General features: G+C 46.3%; 1 protein-coding gene across 1 annotated transcript in view; it reads right to left on the minus strand.

Annotated features, from left to right (window-relative positions):
• LOC137552383 (programmed cell death 1 ligand 2-like) overlaps nucleotides 1-16,690 on the minus strand; it is a 114,860-nt gene extending 98,170 nt beyond the window's left edge. Inside the window, exon 1 of the mRNA XM_068271387.1 lies at nucleotides 16,520-16,690. The gene's annotated coding sequence lies outside the window, so the exon portion shown is untranslated. The remainder of the gene's footprint in view (nucleotides 1-16,519) is intronic.
• Nucleotides 16,691-16,947: the final 257 nt, after the last annotated feature.

Below are 16,947 nucleotides of genomic sequence, written 5' to 3' on the forward strand. Positions count from 1 at the left end.
AGAGGCCTTGGCTGGGACGGCCTTGTCCCTTTAATTTGTAAGCAACTTCAGGTTTGGCCGACCCCAGATATGCTCGTCATTCATCTGGGCGGTAATGATGTTGGGAAGTACAACACCATCAAATGAATGAAAAGAATGGAGAATGACATTCAACAGATAGCTAACCAATTGCCTCAGGCAAAAATTATATTTTCGGAAATTGTTCCAAGACTTGTGTGGTTTTCTGCTAGTTTCAAATTCATGGAACAAATAAGAAAAAGATTAAACAGATTCATGGTCAAAGTGTTATGGAGAGTGGGCGGCTTTTCCATCCGCCACATTGAACTTGAGGGTGCTGAGCTTGGCCTGCACAGAAGGGACAGGGTCCACCTGTCGGCAATAGGACTTGATATTTTCAATGCCAATGTGCATGATGGCATTGAAACGGCCGCGGTTTTGGGGGGCCAGTCCAGTTCAGCTGGACTGGCTTTTGGCTAATGTCACCCGTTGGCCGGACATTTGTTATATATTGGCATTACTCTATTATGCAAGGTTTGTGTTTATGGTGTAATAAACTTATAATTATCTGAGTTGTTTAAACTTCTGAATGTGTTAATTCAGACCCCTTTTATGTTACCCCAAATAAATGGCCGCAGCCTTTTTGCCAATTTTGAGTGTCTGTGGTTACTATTTTACATAAGAATTGTTATGTTATAAGCTTGGTAAGTGCTTATCCTATTATGGGGGTGTGCGATACCATGTACAGGCACAGGCAATTAGCCTGTGCCTGCATGGTGGAGCCAGCCCCTATAGGGTTAATTTTCCCTCGTACTGGCTCTCCTCTTGATTTTTCAGGTGTGCCCCCAGGTAGCTGGGGGAAGATTGAAGGGAGCGCCGCTGATTGGCCGCAGTTTCGCGGGCCTGACAGGACAGCCAATAAGGAGCAGGCACAGAGGATAAAAGAGCTGGCTGCAGGACGGTAGCAGCCGGCTGAAGAAAATAATCCTACCTCTCCACCCCCCCCCCCTTTTTTCGTTCGCATCCCCGTCGTGGCCATTAGTGGGGTACCAGTCATTGGGTAATGTCACCCGTTGGGCGGACATTTGTTATATATTGGCATTACTCTATTATGCAATGTTTGTGTTTATGGTGTAATAAACTTATAATGATCTGAGTTGTTTAAATTTCTGAATGTGTTAATTCAGACCCCTTTTATGTTACCCCAAATAAATGGCTGCGGCCTTTTAGCCAATTTTGAGTGTCTGTGGTCACTATTTTACATAAGAATTGTTATGTTATAAGCTTGGTAAGTGCTTATTACTCCTATTATGGGGGTGTGCGATACCATGTGATATCCTGTATTGATGTACTTTCTCTTTTGAATTTCAAGTTGCTTATTGCCCTTGGCAGGTCTCTTGTTATCATACAATACTGTATGTCTATCGTACTGCATGTCCACCAACTACATCTGCCTACAACTTACTGTACATCTTTTGTCTGTCCTTGATTACAGTATGCCTTGCAAGTTGGTACTTTACTTCGGTTCTCTGAGTTTTGTTGTCTGCCATGACCCAGAGAGCTGCAAGCTGGCTTTGCTCTACCATACCTAATACACCTCTACACCTCTGCTTGAGCCTCAACACCCCAGCCCCTTCCATGGTTTCTCACTGCATTTGTAAAACAGAGAATCTACACAACCATGCTGATCTTGGTTTTAGTGACACAGATAAGTATGAATTAGTTTGTCATAGACAGTTGTTTCATTTACTATTTGTATGCTGAAGTTGGGGCATTAGTTGACTAAATCCTGTACTGGAGGCACCAGTAAAAACTATTTGAATGCTGCAGTTGCTTCTGTCTTGCAGAATTAATTTGATTGCCAGCAATCCCAAAGTGCTCTTTGTGACGAGGGCTAATAAAGTGCACGTTATCACAGAGATAGCAAGTATTCTGCTGGAGCATAAGTCTCAGAAGTAAGCCCTGCACCTTCTGCTTAGTCCACCGCCTCTGTATTTCCCTACATTGGAGGCTCCCTACCTTCCGTTCTTTTGTCATAGAAATGGGTGATGTATTCATTGGTCATCTATGGAAATGATTGTAGGACCGTGCTTTGTACATCTGACATCCATCTCATGTCTGTGTACCAAACTTATGGCAAACGTGTAGACTTTTCACTTCATCGTGTATTTGTTGATTTCAATTCTACTTAAAGGGAACTTGAGGTTAGAGGGATATGGAGGCTGCCCTATTTATTTCCTTTTAAATAATACCAGTTTCCTGGCTGTCCTCCTGACCTTGTGTCTCTAATACTTTTAGCCATAGACCCTGGAACAAGCATGCAGCTGATCAGGTTACGCTGGTTATGCTTGTTCCAGGGTTTTGACTCAGACACTACTTATGCCAGAAGATCGACAGGACTGCCAGGCAACTGGCATTGTTTACAAGGAAATAAATATGAAGGAAACAAGGAGTGCAGAGTCGGCACTGCTGTAAGCTGTACTTTAATCCACAGGTGGAAACACATCACATTACGTGCAAATTAGGGCCGGTTCACACTTGCGGTTTTGCAAAAACCGCACCGGATGTCCGGACCGCACCGGAGCCGGATCGGACCTGAACCGTACGGTTCCTGTCCGGATCCGGTCCGGTTGCATACGGTTTCCGTGCGGTATGAACACGGTTGCGGTCCGGATCCGGATTCTTAAAGAGTACAACCTGTATAAAAGAAAAAAAAAAAAATTTTGGGGTCTGGGAGGTCAGCAGAAGGGGGACCTGTGGAATCAGGCCCTCTGCTGTTTAGCACTCACCTCCACCTCCGACATGCTGCCAACATCTCCGGATCCGGATCCAGCTGTGCTGCTCCACTCCAAAATGCTTGCCCATGTGTCCCCAGCCAATATCGCCGCAAAAATCCGCATAGGAAGTGGGGTAGAACATCCGGATTTTTTGCCAGTGTGTTGTGCGCTCTCCGGTTCTCATTGGTTTCCATTGGCCGGATGGTGCAGTCCGGCTCCGCCCCGGATACGGCTGCCGGAGGAGCCGGACCAAAAAATAGCGCATGTTGGAACGGACACCGGAGTCCGGATCCGGTCCGGCTCCGGTCCGGACGAAACGGACACATGTGAACCCTGGCATAGACTTAACATTGCTATGCCGTGCGTCCGTTTCGTCCGGCCAGCATGCGGTGCGGCTCCGGCACGGCTATTCCGGATAGCCACCGCTAATGTGAACCGGGCCTTAGAAGAGGTACACATACCATGAGGTGAAGGCTGTGAGCTGGTGGTGGGTGCTGGGCACAGATTTAGCCTAGGCTAAATCTTGCTTACAATTATCAGTAGCATGCTGGATTGGAGGTATGGTATCTCAATCACTTACATGCAATCACTCTGTCATTAGTTGGACCTCTCAAAAATATTCCAGAAACTTCCTCTTAAGCATGTTTATCACAAAGGGGATTTTTTTTTCTTACTTAATCATAGCCATGTGTGTTCTAGTTAATTTCTCTGGTAATGTGCTGTGTTATACAACAGCTATTAACAGGGAACGTGTGCTGGCTCACTCACAGCGTAAAGCTCTGTAAATGATAATATCCAGGGACAGTTTACTAATGGTGAAGTCAGGGCCGCTTCTCTCATGAAGCAAGGTGAACCATTTGCATAAGGTGCAGAGATCACAGGGGCAGCATGTTTGTACTGTGTGCACACTAACAGTATGCAGTCAGAGTAGGAGGAGAAGCGAGAGGAGAGCAAGTTGAAGAGGTCATCATTGGGGAAAAGCAGCTTGTTGAGCTGTGTGAGGAGTCTGACAGTGAATGAGGAGGGGGAGGCTGGAGAGCAGCTGTGGTTCATTTGACTTGCACAGCAGAAGGGAGGAGGTGGCACTGCTGTCCTGACTGAGGTGAAGAGGAATGGAGTGGCTGAGGGTGGGCAGTTTGTCACAGACTCACAGCCAGCCAGTGTGCTATTGTGTTGAGCTGCAGCATGTCATTTGAGAACATTAAATGAAGCAAATTGTCGGGTGCTGTGCATTCACACTGAGAGCATGATACACGAACTGCTCACAATATAACCAGTAGTAATGCCAGTAATGCTATGGTAATGCACGTTACCTTTGTAATGCTCGCATATCCCATGTGGTGCAGTTCACTCTATGTGGCACTCTGCTGGCATTAGCACCAGCAATATTGCCATCTTCTGCCTGCGCATGGCAATATTACCAGCGGCTTTGGCATCAGGCCCCATGTGTGGGCATAATGCAACATACGCTCTGCACGTTATAAGGTAGCATAAAGAATTACTATGCAACATGCTCGTAATTGCACTTATCCAGAAACCCACTGTAAAAAGTTTGTTTTGTTACAGCACATGAAAATGCCCATGCAATTCTATGGGTAGTGTATTCACAGGGAGAAACACAACATAAAGCACAGTATGAATGTACCCTTACACACGTAGTCAGGTTGCCTTAATATTTTTAGGAAATGTCCTGGAAATTATTTTTGCTGATCTATTATTGGTGAGGTAACCTGAATGAAAAGTGCAGATGAGCTTTACAAGAAAATGACATAAATGCTAATGTTGTTTAGATCCCCTCAAACTATATTTTACATAATGACAATACCAGAGAGAAGCATTGCAAAGCACTGCGTTTGGTCTGTTTTTGCAAACCTGCCCTTCAACCAGTGGCCTCCTAACATGCCCTGATCTGAAAATACCCATTCAAAATCAATCTTGCCTGCAGTGAAACCTAACTTGTCGTGATACTCAAAACCCAAGCCGCACTTGCTTTTACTGCTGAAATGTTAGCACCCACAAGACCCCTCCCTAGATAAAGTTAGTGCCCTACATTAATTTTGGTCGAATAGTTAACCATCTGGGGACCACCTAACGCCGATGGGCATGGCCGTGGCAGCAGCCCCAGGACCGCCTAACGCCGATTGGCGTCAAGTCCTGGGGCTGCAGTTTACCAGGGAACGTCCGCGCGCATGCGCGATCGTTCCCTGCCACTTCACGGAACGGAGTTCCGTGATTAGCCTGCTAGCCGCCGATCGCAACTAGCAGGCTGTTTGTAAACGAAAGGGAAAAGAAATTCCCTTAGTTTACAACTGTACATCGCTGCGGTCCCCGGCAGCGCTGTATGAGATTGGCGATCCCCGGCCTCTGATTGGAGCGCTGTCCTCTCATAGGCTGATGCCTATGAGAGGCGTAACAGGACGGATCGCCGTCCTGTTCCATAGAGATTACGGAGGGAAGGGGAGGGAGGAGGGAGGGAGGGAGAGAGAGCCTCATAGAGGCTGAGAAAAAACGGCCACAGCGATCGGACACCTCAGGACCAGGTGGCATGTCCCCTTAGGGACAAAATAGGATCGCTGGGCGCCATAGCTGGGCTGTGCAGGAGGCTGAAAAGCCTGCACAGCCCAGTGCTGCAAAAATGAGCCTGGTCGTTAGAGGGGGCTAACACTGCGGTCGTCAAGTGGTTAAATAAGAAAAAGCCTGCTCAACTGATTATTGAAAAGTTGAGAAATTGCTTTTTTATAAGACTTGAATCCAATATTTATATAGTGCCATATAATCATCCTCCCTGGGGATTAATCGCCTGGGTGTTACGGGCTAAACCCCCAAAAATCAATCATTTGAGGTGCACCTCTATCTGTCCACCTGTATTAGCCGCATGTTCTTTGATTTATTAGTGAATTGTATGGTTTTTAAATGTTTTGTGGTTTGGAGAGTAGCACCTAGGTGATTAATACTCAGGGAGGATTTTTTTCTGGCACTATATAAAATATTGAATTTAAAGTAAACCTCCAGACTAAAAATCTACTTAGAAGTACTAAAAAAGCTTGGTGTTCTTTAACAGTTTCACAGCATCAGAACTTTGTTTTTCTTACCCAAGCCTCATTTTTAGCTGCACAGAAGCTAAGCTCCGCCCCATCAAAGAAATCAGCCTGGGCATTCTTCTCTTGATGCTGTGCAAAGCATGATGGGATTTCTGATTTTGTTTTTTTTGTTGCCTAGCGCGTGTAGCTGGGAGGGGTGATCAGGATATAGGACAGTTGGAACTGTGTCTCATGCTCCCTGTCACCTCCTTTCAACCAAAAAGATGGCTGGCCCCATAAAATCACAAAAATGTGCCTGTTCTTTTAAAACAGGGTGGGTAAGAGATTATATTACCTATATACTGTATTTTAACCACTTCAGGACCACAGTGGCAAACCCCCCTAAAGACCAGGCTATTTTTATCAAAATTGGCCACTGCAGCTTTAAGGCCAAGCTGCAGGGCCGCACAACACAGTACACAAGTGATTCCTCCCCCCCCCTCCCCCCAACCCCCCGAGCTCTGTTGGGGGGTCTGGTCGCCCCCCCTTGTTTATTTTTTTTTAAATAGATATTTATGTTAATATTTTTATCCCTCCCACCCCCCAGCCAGCCAATAATGGCGATTGGCTGTCATAGGCTTCTGCCTATGAGAGAAGATTGCTCTCATGTGCCCCAGGGGGACAGCCGTGTCACATGGCTGTCCCCAGTACAGCGCTGCTGCTGATTGCAGCGCTGAACATGTAAATAGACGGCTAATTTCGCCATCTAACAGTCTCCCGATCGGCGATTGCCGCTTAGAGACTAAAGGCGGGGTGGAGCTCCGCCCCCAAGCAGGAGATGCGAGCGCATCCTGCACGCGATCTCCTGCAAACTGCTGCCCCAGGACTTTACGCCGACCATCGGTGTGTTCCTTCTCCTACGCACACATCACCAGTTAGGTGACCCGGAACCAGGAAGCTGCCCTGTTACCCATGCGAGCGGCTGCTCGCAAGATGCTATCAGATTGCAGCTTTGGATTGATACGGAATTTCCAAACACAAGGGACATGGGATTGAATGATGCAGGGTACAGTGGAGGACATAAGGAGACCCAGGACACAAGAGGACCTTTCTGCCATGGCTGCTGCACCTAGTACGTGATTTAATGCTCTGTCTGGCACAAATACTGACACCCATGTGCCTGACACCCAGTCCTGAAAAAGCACCAAGTAATGCCATTACGGTGTTTTTATCATTTTTGATGTGAGGCGCAGAGGGTAAATACAGGGGTGGGTCAGGAGGATGGAGGAGGCAAGTTTCGAAGATGGGTAGTCTTATATGGCGAGTATTTCCCAAACTCTATATTTTAACTGGAAAAGTTGGGGGTCGTCTTATACGCCAAGTCGTCTTATATGCCGGAATATACGGTATAAAGTTACCCAAGCTTATCCAGATCACTTAGGGACCTCTTTCAGACTGCAAAATTGTCACGATTCGGGAAGCAATTCCCAAAATGAGAATCGCAAATGTGACAAAATCACCACAAAATCCCAGTTTTGGCACAATTTTCAGTGTGAAACAGACCTGAAAACAGGTTTCATACTGCAGCACTTTGTACCATTTCTGTCTGCTATTTCTCTGCTCTCCACTGGGCTACTATGCCGGAACTGTGTCTTGTCATGTGAAGATTATGCTACTGATATTTAAGGCATGATATCTCCACACGCATACCTTCTACACACAATTGCTGCTGAACAATTGGTACCACCAAGATGCATGACATTTTCAACACTGAATTTTATATGCCCAGATCCTTTGCTGTATATCGCTATTTTACTGCATGTTGATAATTCTGCATAACTTGGTATCATCTGCAAAAATAGAAACATTACTTTCTACTTTATTTACTAGGTCATTTACTTTGCCTTCTGCCCATTAGCCAGTTCCTTATCCATGTACACAGATTCTTCCCCAGTCCTTGCATCCTCAACTTCTGCACCAGACGTTACAGGAGGCCTTTGCAAAGTTCAATTATATCACATCTACAGCTTTGACTATATTCACATCAGCATTTACAGTACCACCTCATAAAGTCCACCTGATAACCTTTGGCCACAGAGCCTTCTGTCATGCCGCTCCTACATTATGGAACTCCTTTCCTCAACAGATCAGGACAGCTCTATCTCTGGACATGTTTAAATCCAGACTGAAAACCCACCTGTTCAGACAGGCATTTTCAGAATTAAAATTTTGTTGTGTTAATACTTCATCCTACTACCAATTACTGAATCTGAAAGAGCCTAAGCGTTTTGAGTCCTATGGTAGAAAAGAGCTATAGAAATATTATTTTTAGTCAAACAAGACCAGTCCTTAAAAAACCTATACTGATGGTGAGAAATCAGATTATTCTCTGCTATGAAGTATTGTATATCAGTTTACACACAACTGATGTTACTGAGGTTACAGGTCAATCATTTACTGGATTACATTTTATGCCTTTCTTCAATGATGGGAAACGTGGGCTGTACACCAGTCCATTTGAACTGCCTCACTTGAAAAACAGTCACAAAGGATAAGGTAAAGGAGTTTATCAATAACTTAACTTAACCTCTTGAGGACTGCAGGGCTAAACCCCCCTAGTGACCAGGCAATTTTTAGTTTAAAAGGCCACTGCAGCTTTAAGGCCAAGAGCTCTCTGTTGGTGGGGTCTGATCGCTCCCCCCATGTTTGTTTGTTTTTTAATAAATATTTTTGTTTGTGTTTTTTTAAAAAAAACAACTGTTCCTTTAAACCCCTTCCCTCCCTCCCTCGCTTCCTCCCCCCAGCCAGCCAATCATGGCGATCAGCTCTCATAGGCTTTACCCTATGAGAGCCGATCGCTCTCTTGTCCCCCAGGGGGACAGCCGTGTCACACGGCTGTCCCCAGTGCAGCGCTGCTGCTGATCGCAGCGCTGCACAGAGTAAATAGACGGCGATTACGCCGTCTAACAGTCTCCCGAGCGGCAATAGCCGCTCGGAGACTGAAGGCGGGGCGGAGCTCCGCCCCCCAAGCAGGAGATGCGCGCGCAGCCTGCGCGCGATCTCCTGCAAAACAGAGCCCCAGGACTTTACGCCAATTGGCGTTAGGCGGTCCTGGGGCTGCCGCCGCGGCCACGCCTACTGGCGTGACGCGGTCGGCAAGAGGTTAAAGAGACACTGAAGCGAAAAAAAGAAGATACAATGACTGACAGTTGACATAACAAGCTTCAGAAGACAGAGCTCTCTGCGACTTTGAAAGTCATGGCGCTCAATGGCTCTTTTGCAACTGGAGTTTCTTAACTCCTCCTGTACTGGAAACAATTAGACTTATGTCTCTGCCCCTAATGTTTTATTTCTTAGCTGTACTACACATACAAATCATTATATCATTATTTTTTTTTCCGCTTCAGTGTCCCTTAATTCTCTTAACACCCGAGGATGGGTTTCATCCAGGTCAAGCATCTTATCAATTTGGAATTTATTTAGTCTTGCCTGCACTCCCTCCTGTGTTAAAGCGACACGGAGGTCAGTGACGCACGAGTTTGGTGCCCAGTCAACACCACTCGGGCCCCACCACCGCCCCCCCCCCCCGTTTCCCTTTTACTGGGGAACCCGGCCTGAAGGTTGCTTGTGAACACTGCCCCCTGGCCTACCTGCAGCTGTTCTTCAGTGACGCTGTCATTGACAAAATCGTGGTGGAGACGAACCGCTACGCCGCGCAAGAAATTGCTGCTCCACGAAGGCCCCTTTCCAGGACCAGGATGTGGGAGCCAATTACCAAGGAGGATTTGTGGCGGTTCCTTGGACTGATTATTCTGCAGGGGGGGGGGGGAAACCCCTGCAGAAATGGTACTGGTCGACCAACAAAGTCATCGCCACCCCGTTCTTTGGCACGGTCATGTCAGAGTACCGCTTTGGACTCATTATGAAATTTCTGCATTTCGCAGACAACACTGCCTTTGATGAGTCCACCCACCCTGCGCCAAAGCTAAAGAAGATATGGGAGGTTCATCAGCTGGTCATGGAAAACTTCCGCAACACTTATGTACCCCAGAGGGACATAAGTGTGGATGAAAGCTTGATGGCCTTCAAGGGCAGACTGTCCTGGATCCAATATATCGCATCCAAGAGGGCCCGGTTTGGAGTAAAGTCCTACACTTTATGCGAGTCTGCCACCGGATACATCTGGAACAGCGTACTGTACACCGTGAAAGGGACACAGTTCAACCCTGCATTCAGCAATTACGGGCTGGCGACTTCATCCGTGCTGTCCTTGGTGGAGCCACTTTTGAATAAGGGGTATTGTTTGACGACGGACGATTTTTATAGTTCACCTGAACTGTTTGAGTTTCTTATCAGGAACAAAACCGACGCCTACGGCACCGTTCGTCCTAACCGGCGAGAAATGCCTACTGCCTTCGCCAAGCAAAAGCTGAAATCTGGGGACATTGTGGCTTGGCAGAAGGGAAAAATGTTGGCACTCCGCTGGCGTGACAAGAGGGACGTGTGTGCGCTCAGCACTGTCCACGATGCATCCTCTGTCACCACCAGAACGCGAGGAGGGAAAGTCCTGGACAAGCCGCAAGTCATCCTGGACTACAACCATACAATGGGTGGGGTGGACCGAGCTGACCAGGCGATGACATACTACCCCGCAGTGCGGAAACAGCAGAAAAAGTACTATAAAAAATGTTTTCGTCATCTGCTGGAACAGCCATTGTGGAATGCATTCATCTTGCATAAGCAACGCAGTGAAAGGCCAGGATCACATGCTGACTTCATATGGAAACTGTGTGAAACCATATGCCTGAAGTACCCAACTTCATCATCAGATGTGCGAGTTGGGCGCCGTGCATCATATGTGGTCAATCCGGAGCGCCTCACTGGCCGCCACTTTTCTGAATACATCCCACTCCAAAAAAAGCGACACCAACAAGAATGTGTGTTGTTTGCTGCAGCAAGACGGGTAGCAAGGGGAAGAAAGTCCGCAAAGAAACCCGGTTTTACTGCCCGGACTGTGATGTCGGCCTGTGTCCCGTTCCATGCTTTAAGATTTACCACACACGGGAGGTGTACTAGGGATATACTGTACTAATTATTGTATATACTGTACTGATTATTGTATATATATATATAATCTGCTGCTTATTTGTACAGTTTTGCTATTTCATTTTATTGATAAATTTATTTTTTCCTGCAAATTTGTGTTCCAGTCTTTTATTTATATGTAAAATGTCTACCATGCTTTTATTCTGACATATTTTGGTGAGTTATAACTTTTGAATCGGAGGCCCTAAAATTCTTGAAAACAATGTACCGCTTTTGACTCCTAATTCCAGACAGAAATGAACCGCCAGGAGGGTTAATATAGTGTGCGATCCTACCTATAGCAGGATCCACATGAGCTTTGGATTGGGGCAAAAAAGCTGGAGACGGAACAACATCATTATAAACATCAATAGGGAGTGTTTTATTCTGATGCTTGCGTTTTTTAGTTTTTCTCTTTTTAGCCACTTTGCATGTCTGCTGTTTAAAACTTGAAGTGGCAACAGACACATTGAACTGATTGTCATACTGAAAAGTTTTGCATGGAAGGGAAAGATCAGCTGACCTATCAGCAGCTACACACTCAATCAGAGCAGGTGGTAAGCCAGGCAGTTTAAACCACTGAGAGAATATCACTGCAAGAAACTGATACAGATTATTGTTCCAAGAATTGGTTTTTAGCACATCATATGCCCAGGTGAACAAATCGTCTTTTAAGAGCACATAGGCAAACAGAAGAGCCGACGTGGACGGATCAGAAATCTGAAAGGTGGGATTCAGGCAAAACCTCACACATTCAGAAAGAAATTCCGCCTTGGTCTCTGAATTTAGCCTTTTAAAGCTCTTAAAGACACAGGACCCAAACTCGACAAAATCGTACAAATCAGAAATTCCGTCTACACTGGGGTTTTGCGTTGGGCTGTTCATACTGTAACGATTGTGGAACTTTTTCCGTGAGCAGCGCACAACGCGTGCGCTGATACGGCGGACATCCTCCACAAGCGTATAATTGCAGGCACCCAGCAAAAGGTGCTACGCACCCGTAGAGGGAAATTCCTGTCGGCAGATGGCGCTGGGGAGTGCAGAGGAACCAATCCTCTGTACCTCCACAAATGCCAGACAGGAATTGTACGAAGCGCAGAATGCAATCGCAAGAGAAGCGATTGCGAATGAGAATGAGCAAAGGGACAGATAGTATGTGTGTGCGCCAATCTAGTCGCCACCCCGCGACCGCGCACACACAACAGCAGATACGAAACAGAAACGCAACCGCAAGAAAGGCGATTGCCAGAAGTGACACAAGGCAGATCAGAACAGAATACGAGGATAGCAAAGGCACAGCAAACAGAAGGATCCACAGCACTAGCACGAAGCGAGTGCGATCCAGGTACAGAGTAGCAGAACAGAAGGATCCACAGCACTAGCGCAGGATGCTAGTGCGATCCAGGGAGGCAGAACAGAAGGATCCACAGCGCTGGCGCAAAGTGGCTAGTGCGATCCAAGGAGACAGAACAGAAGAATCCACAGCGCTGGCGCAAAGTGGCTAGCGCGATCCAAGGAGACAGAACAGAAGAGATAGCTGGTAGCAACCGCTGCACCAGCTATACTCCAAGAACAGAGATCAGAACCATTTCCTGTTGATCACCGCTGTGACAGGACAATAGCAACAGAACAAACAAACAGATAAGCAATCCTAACTGCACTAAGGAAACCTGCCTAGAGCAGTTTTCCAGGAATTACTCTAAGCTGATCTTCAAACAAAGAGCATGGCTGACACTCTCCAGAGTGTTTCACAAGAAGACTCCTTATGAACAGCTACGCATTGTGGGAAACACATAGTACTTATAGTACGCGCCTCCAATGAATGTGGCCAGGCAATTTGCATGACAACGTATGCAAATTCCTCAGCAAGCACAAGCTGCAAAACTGACAGAAGCTCTTCTTTCCAGAGTCCTGTAGCATGCAAACCCAAACAATGGCCAAAAAACTGCCTGCCTGCACAGGCAGCCGAGCAGATCATCACATATCTGTATTCTTTTATCTTGTTATCCGATGCCATGCATAATTATATATAAAGGTGACATATTATATTGCTATGTTATCTTGTATTGTACTTTATCTCTGAAATAAAATATATTATGGGAAAAAAAATCACACTGCTTTTTACACATTCATGACAGCCTGCATGTGAGGGGCTTACTGACGTGTTATGGGAGGCTGTACTGCTGGCTGCTATCTGGCAATGGCATTTCACCTAGTAGTAAAACTGTCTCCTGATTTTAGCCACTGTGCTAAACGAAGAGAGGCATCAGCTATCCTCTTTTGTGTCTGTGTAAAGGGCGGGGAGGGGCCCTTGATCTACAAAGTATCTGCCTGGCTAAAATCAGGAGACAGTTTTACTACTGGCTGAAATGCATCCCATAACCCGTTGGTAAGCCCCTCACATGCAGGCTGTCATGAATGTGTAAACAGCAGTGTGATTTATTTTTTAACAAATTCTTAACCCTTTACTATCCCTATTACTAGCTTTCTCTTCAGTATAAATCTTTTTAAAATTTTTATAAATTTCGTGATAGCGGTCCTTTAAGTATTTCATATTTAAATCATAAGACTTGGACCCTTCCGCACCTGTAATATGCAGCAAAGATGGCTACCTTGTGAAGACAGAAGCAAAGCAGGCAGTCAGTAGCTCTGCCCTACTTTGGTTATCCATCATTGAGTTGCCTACCTCATCTTTTAAGGTCTTATACAGTCCACTTTTTTTTTAGTTGATATACTGGTAAAACTTATTTGGATTTGATCTCCCTAGCGATTTAATTTTCAGATTTTATCTTTGCCAGCCTAAATTATTTTTTACAATTATTTTACTCCTTATACTTTTTTGATGAAGTCACGATTCCCGTCCTGTTTTAATGGGTAAGAAAAGTTAGATATGTACCACACTAGCAGGAAGCCTCTGGATGGTCCAGAGGCTTCCCTGATCTTCCTGACCCATCAGCACCCCCCCTCCCCCCCGCGATTTGCTGGGACTCTCTAAACAATCTTCAACATTAATGTGGAAGATTCCCAATGGCCACGCTTCCTTTCATGTATGAGCGTGGTCGAATTGCACAGGCGCAAAGTCGCTAGTTGGGGCATCAGACCCAATATCTGGTCTGTTTGAAATGACCAATTCCAGTAGCGCATTTTTCCTAGTTGGTTCAGTTACCATTTTGATAGTTTTGCTCATACAGGTCAATTTTCGGTAATTCGAATGTTGCAAAGTTATTTATGACATTAATGGTATCCAAGTAAGGTCTCTCGTTAACCTCTCACATACCTTGGAAAGCCTGACCTGGCATGGAAGGATCATAATTGCAAGATGCAGATTCATTCAGATAAGGTTGTTTAAACAGAGCAGATATAAATTTATTTGAGGAGGAGAAAGATGTGTTATAAAGATGCCCATACACTTTCTCAATTTTCCCTAACAGATTCGACCACCAGAAATCGATGCCCCAAAATGGATGTTTGCCACGGGTCTCCAACGAAGCCCATCGGGACCTCTGTAATGCTATCAGCAACACACACAGCCAGTCTCTCTATGGCTATATGCCCCATAGCAGCTTCTATGGCTGCTATGGTGATGCCTACTCCATTGATACCTGCTGCGCTCTATTCCACTGTATACCAATGGCAACCCACATGCTTTTTTATCTTTTCTCATAGCCCAGTCAACTCCGCATTTATTACCCTCATCCTTTACCTCCCTGGCGTTTAGCCCGTATGGTGATGGGCAGTAACAGGCAGCATCTAGCTCATTCCCCCTTCCCCCAGGACAAGTAAACTAGCTATAGCTGCCCCAGTACAGGTGCCCCAACCCCCCGGTGATACCCGGCATTGTGTCAGTTACTCACCGTGCCTCTAGCCAGCGCTGATCGCATCACCTCCGCTGCACACAGATGTTGATGATGTCATTACTGAGTACTGATGCTCCCAACATACAAGATCGTAGCTGTGGGACAGAGGTGATGCGATTGGCACTGCCTAGAGGCACAGTAAGTAGCTGACACAGCACTGGGGATTGCCGGGGGGTTGGGGCACCTGTACTGGGGCAGCTATAACTGACTATACTGGGGGACCTATATCTGGGTATACTGGGGGCACCTATACTTGGCTAGCTATACTGGGGCACCTATATCTGGTTATACTGGAGGCACCTATACTTGGCTAGCTGCAGGGCCGGCCCTAGACTATTTGCCGCCTGAGGCAAAAAAAAAAATCCGCCGCCACCCCCCCCCCCCCAGTGGGGGGCGCGCTCTGGGGGGCCGCCGAGCTGGAGGGGTAGCTGGCAGGACGGAGGTATTGGGCCTAGCGGCGGGGTGGGGGTCGTACCCCCCCTCCCTCGCCTGGGTCCCCCGAACTGCGCTACCCTCCAGCCTTAAATACAAGCAGCCGCTATGTGTAAGAGGCACGGGCGGGTAGGACTCACCTCTTCCTCGTTCCAAGCGTGCGCTCCACTGACGTCACTTCCTGCAGCGTTGCAGGAAGTGACGTCAGTGGAGCGCACGCTTGGAACGAGGAAGAGGTGAGTCCTACCCGCCCGTGCCTCTTACACATAGCGGCTGCTTGTATTTAAGGCTGGAGGGGAGCGGAGCACGGGGGACCCAGGCGAGGTAGGGGGGGGTCCGACCCCCCTCCCCGCCGCTAGGCCCAATACCCCCGTCCTGCCAGCTACCCCTCCAGCTCGGCGGCCGGCTCCCCGCACCCACGGACGGGTGGGTGCCGCCCCTGGAATTTTGCCGCCTGAGGCAAAAGTTTCACCCCGCCTCATGAGCGGGCCGGCCCTGGCTAGCTGTACCAGGGCAGCTATACCTTACTATACTGGGGGCACCTATACTTGGCTAGCTATACAAGGGCACTTATACCTGGCTATACTGGGGGCACCTATAAATACTGCATCACAAATAACATTTCGTAGACAGATGGGCATCACACGGTGGGCGGCACAGCACAGGTAATGTATAAATGCACACAAAGTGGGAACATTTATGCACTAGGAGAGCGGTGGCGGGGAACTCTGACAATTACTGAGAGAATTCATGCTGAAATCGACTGGGAATTGGCCTGCGGTGTATGAGCAGCCGACAGATCTCTCTCTAATCTGATTCGATCAGAGAGAGATTTGTCTTTTGGTCAGATTTGCCCATCATCGCTAGATGCATGTCTACTTTTACATTTGTATTAGTACAGGTTAAGCAGCTGCAGCTTGGAGGTGAAAAAAGATCAGAGATTTTGGGGAGTAATTTTGAAATTTATTTTAAATTTATTTTTGTGTTTCAAGCTCTTATTATGCTCAAAATGTATACTAGACCTTTGCTTGACACATTTTGGTAAGTTATAGGAAAAAGGTTATTAAAATTAACTGGATCACTTTTTGCTCAGAAATCCAGCAGAAACTGAATGCCAGGGAAGTTAATTGTCCAATTCTCACTGTCAGAAAAGTGCTGTGCCCAAGGGGTTAATATTTGCCAGTACTGAAAACATTTAAACAGTGGACATCATTCACTAGAAGAATCCTTGCAGTGATTTAGAAATCAGCCCAATATATCTACAGAAAGGTTAGAAAATCAGTATTCTTTAGGTTCTGATGACTGTTCTCACCACCTACACAACAAATTTCAGAAATAATGTGAATCTTACCTGTATTCGGTCTCTGTTCCTCTCCTACTTTAGCTGATTGTGGCTTCAGCTGTTCAAACAATAAATGCTTTCACTTTCCATTATGTAAAAGAGATCGCCCTTTCCTGATAGAAGAAACAGAGCAAACTAGCAGCAGCTGATTGGAACCATTGAAGATAAGTGAAATAATAGAAATAATAGAAATAGGACAGATTTCTGTGACTCAGTGAAAGGAGAGTAGCTCCAGCACAACACTAGTCACCATCCAGACAAATTTACATGAATTAGCTCTTCCCCTAATATAACATTAAGTACAGAATAACAGTGCTAGGGTTTGATGGAGTAGTACAGAAGTCACAAAATCTTAATTAAAACGTCACTTTTATTGCATCACAAGCAAGAAGTGTTAAATCAGGATGATACCATTTATTGGCTAACTAAAAATGAAT

The sequence above is a fragment of the Hyperolius riggenbachi genome, chromosome 1 (genome assembly GCF_040937935.1).
Source record: "Hyperolius riggenbachi isolate aHypRig1 chromosome 1, aHypRig1.pri, whole genome shotgun sequence".
Classification (NCBI taxonomy): domain Eukaryota; kingdom Metazoa; phylum Chordata; class Amphibia; order Anura; family Hyperoliidae; genus Hyperolius; species Hyperolius riggenbachi.